The 11,782-nt window shown below is 38.5% G+C and overlaps 1 non-coding gene across 1 annotated transcript; it reads right to left on the bottom strand.

Annotated features, from left to right (window-relative positions):
• Positions 1–10,173: 10,173 nt before the first annotated feature.
• Positions 10,174–10,280, bottom strand: LOC148573626 (small nucleolar RNA R71). The gene has a single exon (XR_015906726.1). It is a non-coding gene; the product is annotated as a small nucleolar RNA R71 (small nucleolar RNA).
• Between the last annotated feature and the right edge of the window lie 1,502 nt (positions 10,281–11,782).

The raw sequence follows: 11,782 nt of genomic DNA, 5'->3' as shown, positions 1-11,782 counted from the left end.
TCAGATTTCTGTCAGTAAAGAATTCTATAAAAAATATAATCGCGTTGCAAGTATAGTTTCTAAACCAACAGAGAATCCTTTCGTATAAAAATTGGTTGTCACAAGTAACAAAACCCAATAAAATTTATAACCAAAGTATTTAAACCTCAGGTCGTCTCTCAAGGAATTGCAGGGAGGTGTATTTATTATTGGTTATGGGTTTTTCTTAGAAGATTTTGAGTTTGAGAACAGAAAAATAAATAATCGTAATTTAAAGTAGTGGAAATTAAAAAGAGAATTTATATAATTAATTAAAAAGCCTTGACCGGGGGTGTGATTAATTGGAAGTTCTATCCTTGTTGGAATCTTCTCATGTGTAGTGTAAAGAGGTTGTTCTTTTCACTTAGTTAACCCTTACTGAGTAAAGGAAAGTCAAGTGATTGAACTGACTCTTATCCACAAATCCTAGTCCTTTCCCTTAGGAAGGTCTAGAGTTAGTAGATATAGAATTAGCCAACAATGTCCAATTTAACTAAGCACTTGAGCATTCCAACTCAAGTGTCTCCTTTTAATCAACCCCCATGTCAAGTGGAAAATCTACTCCATTGACATGGATGCCAATTTCACATAATAAATGACTAAATAAATACTTGAAGATAATCAAATAAATAATGAGGTAAATAGAAAAACACTCTTTGTATTAATAATGTCATAAAAGCTTTCCAATTGTAACTCTGAATAAGGATTAAAGATATAAAAGAGTAGAGATGATAATTAAAATAAAATTGGAAGCAATTAAATAAAATATAAAATTTAAATGGAAAAATACTATGGAATAAATGAAAATATAAGAATCCTAATTTAAAGGAACATTGAACCTGAGAAGAAGTTGAAATCCTAATCCTAAAACCTAAGAGAGAAGAGAGAGCCTCTCTCTCTAAAAACTACATCTAAAACCTAAAATTGTGTATTTGAAAGTATGATTCATGAATGAATGGATTTTCCCACTTTATAGCCTCTAATCTGTGTTTTCCGGGCCGAAAACTGGGCCATAAACAGCCCAGAAATCGCTGGTTGCGAAATCTGCCACGCTGGTTTTTCGTCACTGTGATGTGTCCACATGAATTACGCGTTTGCGTCACTTATCGTCAGAAAAACTATAGCTTATTATATATCATTTCGAATTCGTGGACGTTAGCTTTTCAATGCAACTGGAACCGCTTCATTTGGACCTTCGTAGCTCAAGTTATGATCGTTTGAGTGCGAAGAGGTCAGGGCTAGCAGCTTTGCAGTTCCTTCAGCTTCTTGTATTCCTTCCACTTTTGCATGCTTCCTTTCCATCCTCTGAGCCATTCCTGCCCTATAATCTCTGAAATCACTTAACACACATATCACGACATCGAATGGTAATAAGAGAGGATTAAACATAGCTAAATTAAGACCAAAGAAATATGTTTTCAATCATAGCACAAAATTAGGAAGGAAAATGTAAAACATACAATTTTACATGAATAAGTGAGTAAAGAGTTGATAAAAATCACTCAAATTAGCACAAGATGAATCATAAAATAGTAGTTTATCAACCTCCCCACACTTAAACATTAGCATATCCTCATGCTAAGCTCAAGAGAAGCTATAAAGAATGAATGGGGAAAGTAAGACTCATGCAATGCAACCTTTGAATGCAACTACATGCTAAGATGTTTCTACCTACTTGGTCAAAAGTAAATAAACCTTCAAGAACAAATATGAACTGGATTTCACTAATTCAAATCATAGAAATGAAGTACAAATAGACTTGCAGAAGAAAATAGCTCATGAAAGCCGGGAACAAAGAATCGAGCATTGAACCCTCACCGGAAGTGTATACACTCTAATCACTCGTGTTTAAGGTTCGATTCTCTCAATTCTCTACTAACCTTGCTTTCTAAGGCTTGCTCTTCATCTAACAATCAACAAAAATTTAATGCACAAAATACACATATCAAGAGGTCTTTTAAGGGTTGTAATGGGGTTAGGGTCAAGGTAGGATTGTATTTGGCCAAGTGGACTGAAACCTGAATCCTTAATTAACTTAAACTTTCCACCTAACTTTAGACAATTCATGTAATCACAATACAATATCTAACTATCCATTAACCATATTTTTCACATATTCATGCATTCTAATTTCAAGTACAGTACATATGCATTGCTATCACCATTTACTTTGGGCATTTTGTCCCATTTTACTTATTTGCTCTTTTTCTTTTTTTTTTCTCTTTTTCTTCTTTTTTTTATTTAAATATATTTTTTTCTTTTACTTTTCTCAAGGCATATGATTAAGGTATTGAATGCATGAACATATTCTCAACTTTCTTTCACATTTTCAGAAAATTCTAACATACTCAATTCTCAAACCAAATGTTTCCAAACCCAATTTCTCTACATTTAAATCATAAGTACTCTCACTAGTCTAAGCTAACCAAGGATTCAAATTAAGGACATTATTGTTTTTCGCTTAGAGTTAGTGATGAGCTAAAGTAAAGAATAAAGGGATATAATAGGCTCAACATTGGTTTGCAAAGGATAATGAAAGGGTAAGGCCATACGGGTATGTAAGCTCAGTGAAAGAAAGGCCTCAATCATATAAGTGCATGCATACATCAAACAATGGAAATATAGAATTAAGCAAGACAAAGATCACAATTTTAGAGAGAAAATGATGCCAGGACATTTTGGCCAGTTTCACTGACCTTTTCTTTACTGTTTTTAAGGTAGTTTCATACATTTTCTTAGGAAATAAGCTAGTTTTGGGTGGATATTCACTTACATCTTGATTCAAGCATACATTGTGCACTTTACATGATTTCATGAGAATTTTGCATGAATTACATGATAAATTAGATGATGCATGATCCCATGATTAAGAGCAAGACTTTGATGCACTTTGTTTGATTGATTTCAGGCCAAAAGAAGAAGAGAAGAGCCACGTTAGTGGCTACGTTAGTTACACTAACGTAGGCACTAACGTGGAAGGAAGGAAAGTACCAACGTTAGTGAGAAAATTTAGTGGCATTAACTTTGAAGAAAGGAAATGGAGCCAACGTTAGTGACACTTAACATTATCACTAACGTTGGACCAAGCTCATAAGTGGGCACGTTAGTTGCCACATTAACTTAGTTAATGTGGCCTCTAACATTAAGAAGAAAGGGGGAAAGCCAACGTTAGTGACATTCAACATTGTCACTAACGTTGGCCCAAGTTACAACAAAGCCACGTTAACTCCCACGTTAACTTAGTTAACTTGGAAGCTAACGTGGAGAAAGGTGGTGATTGACAACGTTAGTGACACCAAAAATTCTCACCAACGTTGGAGTGAACTCACAAGCCCCCAATAAGCCACGTTAACTCCCATGTTAACTCCCACCTTAACTTAGTTAACGTGGTAGTTAACGTGGGCAAAAGAACCACCTGGCAGCCTGACCATGCCTTCTTCAAACACGCATAACTTGAGCCACAAAGCTCCAAATGAGGTGATTCCAGTGGCATTGGAAAGTAGGATTCCAGAGCTTTCCAAGAATATATGGCACTACATGGTTGACTCTAAATTTGAGGGAGAAAACCTGCCCCGAAAGTGCAATGATGAACATGGTATCAGCGTGTATTTAGGCCAACTGACCTCTTTACCTTCCAAGAAGTATAACTCGAGTTGTAGAGCTCCAAATGATGTGCTTCTAAAATCATTGGAAAGTAGACATCCAGGGCTTTCCAACAATATATAATAGTATGGGGTGGACACTAAGTTTGAGCTTCAGAAATGGGAAATCGCTAGCGTTATTAGCAATCAACATTTCCAGTAACGTTGGCATATATGCCAGCGACCATGTCCACTTCAAAGGAGCATAACTTGAGCTACAAAGGTCCAATTGAGGTGATTCTAGTTGCGTTAGAAAGCTGACATTTAGAGCTTTCCAACGCTATATAATACTCTATAGTGGGCATGAAATTTGAGCACAAACAAGAGGCATCTTTTAAGCCCCAAAAACACCAACTGGGCAGCAAGTGCAACATTAGCCACAATAACTTTAGCACTAACGCCACACTTGTAGCGTTAGTGTGGCTAACTTTAGCACTAACTTTAGCACCTGGACCTCAACTTAACTCACTTCTTTCTCAAGTCCACTTCAAAGCTCAAGCAAGCAAGCCCACAAGTGTCAACCAATCAAGGCCACAAGAAGCATCTAGAATAGGAATTTTCATTTTATTGTAATTTGCTTTTAATTTCATTTTTGTAATTTAGGAGAGCCTATATAAAGGCCTTAGTTTTTACATTCAAGTAGGCTGGAAAAACTGGGAAAAGGCTAGACATTCTGGAATGGGGGATTGAAGAGGGGTCTTCGGAGTCCCTCCCCTCACACACTTTTTCTTTTCTTTCTTTTCTTTGTACTTTTCATTTATGAATTTTGAAGTTTTAATTTTAGTTTTAATCTTCATCTTTACTTTTCTGCACTTTCTTTCTTTTCTATTTTGTTAAAGCAATGATCAACTAAACCCCTTTCATTGGGTTAGGGAGCTCTGTTGTAATTTAATGCATCAATATTAGTTTTCATTCTCCTTCTTCTATCTTTTCTCTTGATTTTACTAGAAAGCTTTCGATCTTCATCCAATTAGGTAGTTATCTTGGAAAAGAAGCTATTCATACTTGGATCTCTTCTGAACCTTGAAAGAGGAATGAAGAGATCAAGCTAGAAATGCTTTCTCATGCTGGACCAAATTGGGTTTGGATGGATATGTGACTATAATCCTCTCAACACTTGATTTGGGAAATGCATGTGGTATAATCAGTGACCATACTTCATCTCTTCTCATGAGCAATTGACCAAGGAATTGGCTATTGATCAAGATTTGAGAGATTGAATTACAAGAAATTGTAATTTAATCACTTAAGATTGCCAAGGAGATCATTGAGTGCATTGATTGAGGAAGAGATGAGAAGGAACATGATCCGGAGGATTGCAATATCTCTTGATCCCAATGTTCATTTTATTTTTAGTTCTTACATTTACTTTTCTTGCCATTTTACTTTTCTTCACTTTATTGCTTTCTTTACTTTTCTGCCATTTACATTTCCTTGTTGCTTATCACTCCAATATGATTCGTCTAACTAGGATAATCAATTAACCATTGATTGCTTAATCCGTTAATCTCTGTGGGATTTGACCTCACTCTATTGTGAGTTTTACTTGATGACAATTCGGTACACTTGCCGAAGGGAGATTTGTTGTGAGACAAGTTTTCCGTGCATCAGAAAAACACACACCAAAAATAAAATATTTGTTGATAAAATGCAACCAATCAAATAGGCTCAAAATCTCACTGGTTTTGTGTGTTCGAGCTCTAAACCATGTTCCAGTATAATATTCCTTCAAACAAGTTTATCAAAAATTTTAAATCAAATTAGTGAAATGCTATAAAAAGTTTCTTGAAAAAGAAAATATTACTTTAACCAAGTAGTAAAATATGCACAAAATCAAACAAATATGTAATCAAACATGCAAATGCAACAATGAACAAACAAAGAAAATAAGACATTGGTGTTGAAAAGAAAATAACTAACCCACGGAAGTCGGTATCGACCTCCCCACACTTAAAGATTGCACCGTCCTCAGTGCATGCTAAGATGTGCAAGTGGACGGGCTGCTACAACTGATGCTTTTCTCCAAGGATTGTGCAGATGGACTTGTTTGTCTCCCGATTTAGAAGCTTTCCCTTTCCCTTCTTTGGTGGCCATCCTGAAAGAAGAGGAAAAGAAGAAAAGTAACCCAGAAATAAAGATAGAAAACAAATAAAGTATGGGTGGGTTAATACTAAATAATAAGGGTCTCAATTACATGGTAGCTACAACATGCGAGTGAGAAAACAATAGAAGCACATGGCATACCAGTGGTGCAAAAGTTGCAACAATGAGGGAGAGAGTGTGGGTAATGCAAGATAGTGTAAGTTCATGTCAATGCAAATGGAATGCAAGTATCATAAAAGAATATCATTGACTTATGGATAATAATACCCAATCAGAATAAAACAAGTCATGAAGCACCAAAAGAATACCAGAAAAGATGCAACAGTTGAGGAAGAAAATTTAATACCAATGGAATAATAAATTTAGAAAAGAAAATAAAAATATGTACAAAATTAAAATGCAATGAATGAAAGTATGCAAATAAATTAAATAAAATAGAATAGAAAAGAATAAGGATGAAAAGTTAAAGAGATGACGAAGAAGTAAGTAAGAAAGAATAAAGAAGAAAGAAATAAGAAGGGGGGAGAGAAAATTAGGATTAGGGAAGAAAAGATAGGAATTCTGGCGCTGAACTGGATAAGCTATGCGCCACAGGTGACGCGAACGCGTGAGTCACGCGGTCGCGTGGTGTGTGGTGTTTTTCAAGTGACGCAGACGCGTGGGTCACGCGGTCGCGTGACTTGATTTGTACGAGCGGCGCGAGAGCAGCCTCGCGTTCGCGCGACTCTCTGTTTCAAACTCATTTTGCCAAAATATAGGGTGACGCGATCGTATGGGTGACGCGATCGCGTGAATGGCCATAATTTGAAAACGACGCGGCCGCGTGGTAAGGCTTGTGCTTCTAGCATCATTCCAGCCCTACTCCACCATAACTTGCTGCCATACACCTATTTACGTCGATTTTGTAGGGCCACACGGTCGCGTGGGTGACGCGGACGCGTGGGGAGGCTATTTCAGAAATGACGCGAGCGCGTCAGCGACGCGGTCGCGTGGGCATATTTGTGCCTAAGGCACGCCTCCTGCCACGCTTTCGCGTAACTCTCTGCTTCTCTTCTTCTTATTGAGAAAGCACTTACGACGCAAACGCATCAGCGACGCTTGCGCGTTGCGTGCTTTTTTTTATGTAGTATGCAGAATGCAAAATGCATATGCTGATGCAGATATTTGATGCCAGGGCATTTTGGCCAGTTTCACTGACATTTTCTTTACTGTTTTTAAGGTAGTTTCATGCATTTTCTTAAAAAATAAGCTAGTTTTGGGTAGATATTCACTTACATATTGATTCAAGCATACATTGTGCACTTTACATGATTTCATGAGAATTTTGCATGAATTATATGACAAATTGGATGATGCATGACTCATGACTTGGACTAGAACTTTGATGCACTTTGTTGCTTGATTTTAGGACAAAGGAAGCAAAGAAGAACCACGTTAGTAGTCACATTAGTCCCATTAACGTGACCTCTAACGTGGAATGGGTGCTAACTTGCAAAGTTAATGAGAAAGATAATCGCCAATAACGCCCTCGAAGCCATCATAAGCCCACGTTAAGAGTCACGTTAACTAAGTTAACGTGAACTCTAACGTGGAAGAAGACAACAAGGCTAACGTTAGTGACACTCTCCTTTGTCACTAACGTTGGACCAAGCTCATAATTGGCCACGTTAGTTGCCACGTTAACTTAGTTAACGCGGACTCTAACGTTAAGAAGCAAAAGAGAAGCCAACGTTAGTGACATTCACCTTTGTAACTAACGTTGGCCAAGCCTCCATAAGCCACGTTAACTTCTACGTTAACTAAGTTAGTTAACGTGGAAGCTAACGTGGAGAGAACAATTGATAGCCAACATTAGTGACACTTACCTTTGTCACTAACGATGGGGTGAACCACCAAGAGCCACCATGAGCAACGTTAACTCCCACGTTAACTTAGTTAACGTGGAAGCTAACGTGGATAAAGAGATGATGAGCCAACGTTAGTGACACTCACCTTTGTCACTAACGTTGGGGATGGCTAGCATTACTACGTTAGAAGCCATGTTAACCTAGTTGACGTGGACTCTAATGTGGGAAAGGGGCACATTGGAACGTTAGTGACAAAGGTAAGTGTCACTAACGTTCTCGAAGAATTGGCACTGCTACGTTAGAAGCCACGTTAACCTAGTTAACGTGGAATCTAACGTAGGGACAAGGGAGGACTCTCCACGTTATTGGGAAAGGTAAGTCCCAATAACGTGTGCGAAGGACCAAGAGGCAACGTTAGTGGTCATGTTAGTGCCACTAACATTGAAGTCAATGTGATCATATTTGGGTTAGGAACGTTAGTGAAAAATGTGATTGTCACTAACATTCTCGAACTCACACTTTCACTTAACGTTGACACCACTAACGTCCTGAGTCAAAGTCCCTGCCTACTTCACATTTTCTCTCTGCAAGTAAAGCTAAGCCCAATGAAAAGGATAACTGCTTCAAACCCAAGATTCAGAGGCCCATACCCAAGACTTGAAGAGCCAACTAGAAGATGAGAAGAGTAGTATATATAGGAGTAGCTTTGAATTAGTTAGGGAGTTAAAAACTTTAGGGAGCCTTTGGCATAGAACTACTCTCTGTATTTTACTTTCTCTGCACTTCTAATTTTACTTTCATCATGTATTCTCCATCTTGGTTTTCATTTTCCAGAGCTATGAACAACTAAACCCCTTTCATTGGGTTAGGGAGATCTGTTGTAATTTAATGCATCAATATTAGTTTTCATTCTCCTTTTTCTATCTTTTCTCTTGATTTTACTAGAAAGCTTTCGATCTTCATCCAATTGGGTAGTTATCTTGGAAAAGAAGCTATTCATACTTGGATCTCTTCTGAACCTTGAAAGAGGAATGAAGAGATCATGCTAGAAATGCTTTCTCATGCTGGACCAAATTGGGTTTGGATGGATATGTGACTATAATCCTACCAACACTTGATTTGGGAAATGTATGTGGTATAATCAGTGACCATACTTCATCTCTTCTCATGAGCAATTGACCAAGGAATTGGCTATTGATCAAGATTTGAGAGATTGAATTACCAAGAGATTGGAATTCGATCACTTAAGATTGCCAAGGAGATCAATGAATGCATTGATTGAGGGAGAGATGAAAATGAACTTGATCCGGAGAAAGCAACATCTCCTGAGCCCAATGAACTCCCCATTTCTGATCTTACCCATTCTCTTTAATTTCTGCCATTTACTTTTATGAGCAATTACCCCATTCCCGTTTAAGATTATGCAATTTACTTTCCGCCATTTACATTCAGCTCTTTATTTCTAGCATTTACTGTTTCTGCTATTTACTCTCCCGCCATTTAATTTTCTGCAAATCTCAAATCAAATTCTGGTTCGCTCAACTAGAACATTCCTTTAATTAAAGTTGCTTGATCAATCAATCTCTGTGGGATTCGACCTCACTCTATTATGAGTTTTTACTTGACGACAAATTCGGTACACTTGCCGAAGAAAATTTGTTGAGAGACAAGTTTTGTGCGTATCAAGTTTATGGCGCCGTTGTCGGGGATTGATTTTGAATCAACAATTATTAAATTGGAGGATAACTAGATTGAGCATTTTTCTTTTGTTTGATTTAAATTTCTGTTTAGTTAATTCGCTTTCAGTTTTAGTTAATTTCTTCCCTTCCCCCTACTTTTTCGTTTATTTTTTTTAGTTATTTACAATTCAGTTCACTAACCCACTAACTGTTTGATATATTGCATCACTCACACTAACAGTAATTCTAACATAATACTTTCTGGATCTGTTTCCTTGCTTGTACCTTGTTGGTTGTATGACAGGGAGGAGAAGCGGGGCTTCAACTTCCTTTGATTCTGAACCTGAGAGGACCTTCCTTAGATTAAGGAGGGAAGCAAGAGGAAAAAGAGTAGTGGGTGCTGAGGAAGAGGAAGAGTACTTTGAACTAGACATGGAGGAGAATATGGAGAACATTCATGAAGAAGAGGCTCACAACCATGGCAGAGAAGGTCTAGCAAATCATGCTGAGCAAGAGAGAAGAGTTCTAGGCTCCTACATCAACCCAAACCCAGGAAACTGTGGGAGTAGCATTCAAAAGCCAACCATACATGCCAACAACTTTGAACTAAAACCACAGCTCATCACCCTTGTTCAGAACAACTGTTCATTCAGAGGAGGCGTCCAAGAAGACCCCAATCAACATCTAACCACCTTCCTGAGGATATGCGATACTGTGGAGTCTAATGGTGTTCATCCTGACACCTATAGACTACTTTTGTTCCCTTTCTCACTCAAGGATAAGGCATCTAAATGGCTGGAATCCTTCCCTTAGGAGAGTTTGACAACTTGGGAAGATGTGGTGAACAAATTTTTAGCCAGATTCTATCTTCCTCAAAGAATCAACAGGCTGAGAGCTGAGGTTTAAACTTTCAGGCAGCAGGATGGTGAGACTCTATATGAAGCATGGGAGAGGTTTAAGGACCTAACAAGGAGGTGTCCACCAGATATGTTCAATGAATGGGTGCAGCTACACATTTTCTATGAAGGCCTTTCTTATGAATCAAAGAAAGCAGTAGACCACTCATCCGGGGGATCTCTGAATAAGAAGAAGACCATTGAGGAGGCCATAGATGTCATTGAAACTATAGCAGAGAATGACTACTTCTATGCCTCCGAAAGAGGGAACACTAGAGGAGTGATGGAGCTAAACAATGTAGATGCTCTGTGGCCCAAAACAAGCTCATTACCAAGCAATTTGCTGACCTCACCAAGAAGATGGAGAGGAACCAAGTAACAGCAATCACCACCTCATCAACAACCCAAGAGGGAGTGAATGCAGAGGCAGAGAGTGAGCAGGAGCAAGCCAACTACATTGGGAATTCACCTAGACAAAATCATGACCCATACTCCAAGACCTACAACCCTGGTTGGAGGAATCACCCAAACTTTGGGTGGGGGAATCAACAAGATCAAAGCCAAGATCAGAGACGTCACAACACCAACAACAATGCAGCTCACCAACAATTCACACAGAGAACATATCAACACCACCATAACAACACCTCTCCACATCCATATCAAAACCAAAATAACACTCCCCATCCTTCTACCTCCAATCCCAACCTACCATCATCTGATGACAGAATCTCAAGGATTGAGAACCTGCTTGAAGGCATATGCAAAGAGATTCAAGACAACAAGGTGTTCAAGGAGGAAGTGCGAGAAAATTTTAAGAACCAGGAAGACACCATCAAGAGGTTGGAATCTCAAGTGGGGTATCTCTCTGAGCAGATTCCCAAACCTACAGATGGATTCCCAAGTGACACAGAGAAAAATCCGAGAGGTGAAACAAAGAAAGTAAGATGGAAAGATTGCAAGATGGTCACTATAAGTGGTAAGGAGACTGAGGACAAGCCAAACAAGCCGTCAGAACAACCTGGAGATACCTCAACAGAGAAGAAGGAAAAAGATCACCAAGAACCAAAAATCTCACAACAGGAGCTGCTGAGACTCTATGCACCCTTTCCCCAACTACTCAATGGTGCTGTGGAGAAGAGAATATACTCAAGATTTCTTGACTTGTTTGCATCTCTGTATGTAAACATACCATTCATCAAGACCATCCAACAAATACCTGCACACATCAAGTATATGAAGGAACTGCTTCCCAGGAAAAGCTCACTCAAGGGAGGCCAAACTATAGTGATGAACAAGGAGTGCAGCGCCCTCATTCAACCAGAGTTGCCTACAAAAAGAAAGGACCCAGAGAGTTTCTACATTCCTTGTGCCATCGGAGAAACCATGTTTGATAAGGGACTCTGTGATTTGGGAGCAAGCATCAACTTAATGCCCTTATCCCTTATGAAGAGGCTGCAGATCAATGAGATAATGCCCACAGATGTAGTCATCAGGCTGGCTGATAAAACTCAAAAACAAGCAATAAGAGTGGTAGAAAATGTGTTGGTAAAGGTTGGGAAATACTTCCTCCCAACAGACTTTGTCATATTGGATAT

Source organism: Arachis ipaensis, chromosome B2 (genome assembly GCF_059453495.1).
Source record: "Arachis ipaensis isolate K30076 ecotype BB chromosome B2, ASM5945349v1, whole genome shotgun sequence".
In the NCBI taxonomy this organism is placed as follows: Eukaryota; Viridiplantae; Streptophyta; class Magnoliopsida; order Fabales; family Fabaceae; genus Arachis; species Arachis ipaensis.
Note: the sequence above shows the minus strand (reverse complement) of the source record. Positions and strands in the feature narration are given on the sequence as shown.